The sequence below is a fragment of the Colobus angolensis genome, unplaced genomic scaffold (assembly GCF_000951035.1).
Source record: "Colobus angolensis palliatus isolate OR3802 unplaced genomic scaffold, Cang.pa_1.0 Scaffold61, whole genome shotgun sequence".
Taxonomy (NCBI): Eukaryota; Metazoa; Chordata; class Mammalia; order Primates; family Cercopithecidae; genus Colobus; species Colobus angolensis.
This window is the reverse complement of record NW_012119710.1, coordinates 5,304,125-5,306,960: the sequence shown is the minus strand read 5'-3', so window position 1 is coordinate 5,306,960 and position 2,836 is coordinate 5,304,125.

Here is a 2,836-nt window from a genome sequence, read left to right as displayed (position 1 = left end):
CCATTGCACTCCAGCCTGGACAACAAGAGCGAAATTTCATCTCAAAAACAAAAAATGAAAAAGAAAAAGAAAAAACGAGTTGTTCTTTTCTACCAATTGTAAAATCCCTTTTATTTCTCTAAGACATCTTTTTTCTTTTTTGGAACTTTACTGGCTTATGTTTGATATCTTAAAGGTGCAGATATTTCTGTAACCCTCCCCCTTTACCATTTAAAAGAATTATAAAAATAGAAGTCTCCAAAAAAATCTTAAATGCAACTGCCACAGGGTCTTCCATTGAGGCCAATTCCTACAGGCTTCAGGGGCAACTATTTCTGAGCTCGGGGGGGAACTTTGAAGTCAACTCTTTGAAGTGAGCCTGGTACTTTCTCAATACTAAAGGAAGTAAAAATGGAAGCTAAAAAATGAGGAGGAAGACAGAACAAAATAAGGGAAGAAGGCCCCTTTGAACACAAGAGCTCCCTGATTTCATCCCTTATCCAGAGTAACTCCAGACCAACTTGATCCTGCGGATATCAGCGAAACACTTTTTATATATCAAACAAAGACAAGACAGTGTCATCTCCCATAAGATTATAATTTATTAAAACAAGATCAGACAAAAAAAACAAACTCTAATACAATAGTGAATGTGCAAAACACCATTAGAGAAACAGAAGAGGTAAGACACCAATGCTTGGAGAGAAGCTACTATAGTCAGGCCCTGTGTAAGGTACTCCAGATGCACCTGCTTACAGGGGTTAGGTATCCTCTGCCCCATTTTGTAAGGCACTGAGAACATAAATTGACCCACCCAAGATCACTCCCCAGGTAAACAGACGGGTGGGACTGGAACCCAGGTCAAGCCACCATGTTCTTCCTATAGGGTAATTCCAAGAGGAGAGAAAGTATACCTGGTTGGGGTAGGGGGAAGGACCATGAGAGGCTTCATGAACAAGGGGACCTTTCAGATGGAAATGGGATGACCAGGACTTTAGCTGGGAAGGAAGAACACTCCATGCAGGAGACTCAAACACCCGGTTCCAGGAGAGAAAACAACAGGAAGGCTAGCTGAACTGGAACTCCGGCTATGTCTCAGGGAATGAGGCTGGAAAAGGAGACATGGTAGAAGGTGCAGAACGCCAAGGTAAAATGTGGCAGCAAGCAGCAGCCACCAAGGGAAGGGACATAACATCTGGGAAAGACATTAAGATCCTAGCACGGGACAGGTGCGGTGGCCCACGCTTGTAATCACAGCACTCTGGGAGGCCACGGTGGGAAGATCGCTTGAGTCCAAGAGTTTAAGACCAGCCTGAGCAACACAGTGAGAACCCATCTCCACCACACACACAAAAAAAAATTTAATTAGCCAGGCATGGTGGCACATGCCTGTAGTCCTAGCTACTTGGTAGGCTGAGGAAGAAGAATCACTTCAGCCCAAGAGTTCCAAGCTGCAGTGAGCTATGACTACACCACTGCACTCCAGCCTTGGTGACAGAGTGAGACCCTGTCTCAAAAATAAATAAGGCTAGGCGTGGTGGCTCATGCCCATAATCCCAGCACTTTGGGAGGCCGAGGCGGGTGGATCACGAGGTCAGGAGTTCGAGACCAGCCTGGCCAACATGGTGAAACCCCCGTCTCTACTCAAAATACAAAAATTAGCTGGGTGTGGTGGCGGGCCCCCATAATCCCAGCTACTCGGGAGGCTGAGGCAGGAAAACCACTTGAACCTGGGAGGCAGAGGTTGCAGTGAGCTGAGATCATGCCATTGCACTCCAGCCTGGGTGACAGAGTGAGACTCCATCTCAGTAACTAACTAAATAAATAAATAAATAATGCTAGCATGTAACTGCTAGTTGTTAACAAAGACAGAAAAATATCGTAGGTTCAATGGTTTCCAACTATTCTTCATGTTCTCCTCCTTTAGCTGTCTCAGATACTATACACCCACTAGCTCCCCTGTATGCAAAGGAACCTGGCCAAGGGACTGATAGCCATCACTGCCCCTTCAGTGCACCTCAACCATGCTTGCTTAATGTGTAACACCCACATAAAATGTTTGGAGGTGAGATTCTTCCATGCTGAAAGCACGGACTGCTGGCCCTAATTTGCTGAAATCTCATATTCTCATTAATTATTCCAGCAAGGGCCTTAGAATTCTCAGAATTACCTAAAAACTAGGGCACACTGCACTTTAGACAATGTTCAACATGAGAGTCAAAAAAAACTTTGAATTTCTGGCCTAACGATTAAGGTTCAATGTCTCCACAACCATCATGTTAACACCGAACTTCACAGTTTCACCCAAATTGCATCAGTACAATAACTGACTTTTCTCACACCAGCTTTACTAATGACCCCTCTGGGTTACAGGAGAAAGGGTCTAATTAGACTAAGGCTCAGAAAGATGACACACTTTGCCCAAGTTCACAGAACAGGTGGGAAGAGAGTCTCTGCCACTCCCTAAATGGAGTGGCTGGACTGCAGGGAGCATCTGCTAAACAAAGTCACCGTCATAGCAGCTGCACCTCCAGGGATCTCAGGAGGAGCTGGACCTCATGTGGGATGCCCACATTTTCGAATAGAGAGACTGCCAGCGGAGAAAGGCCAGGGCAGGAATGGCCAAGGCCCACAGGAAACAGATCAGATAACTGGGGACATTTAACCCAGAGAACGATGCTGGTTTATATAATGCATCGTTGCCTAGAGTCTAAATACTGTCTATTAATTTGGGTCTCATGCTGGGGAAATTACAAATTCAGTCATGATATATGTGATTCTTATCAAGTAAAAGGCTCTAAATATATCCATGCACAAATTAATCCAAGGTTCCAACACGTCAATACTAAAGACAGCT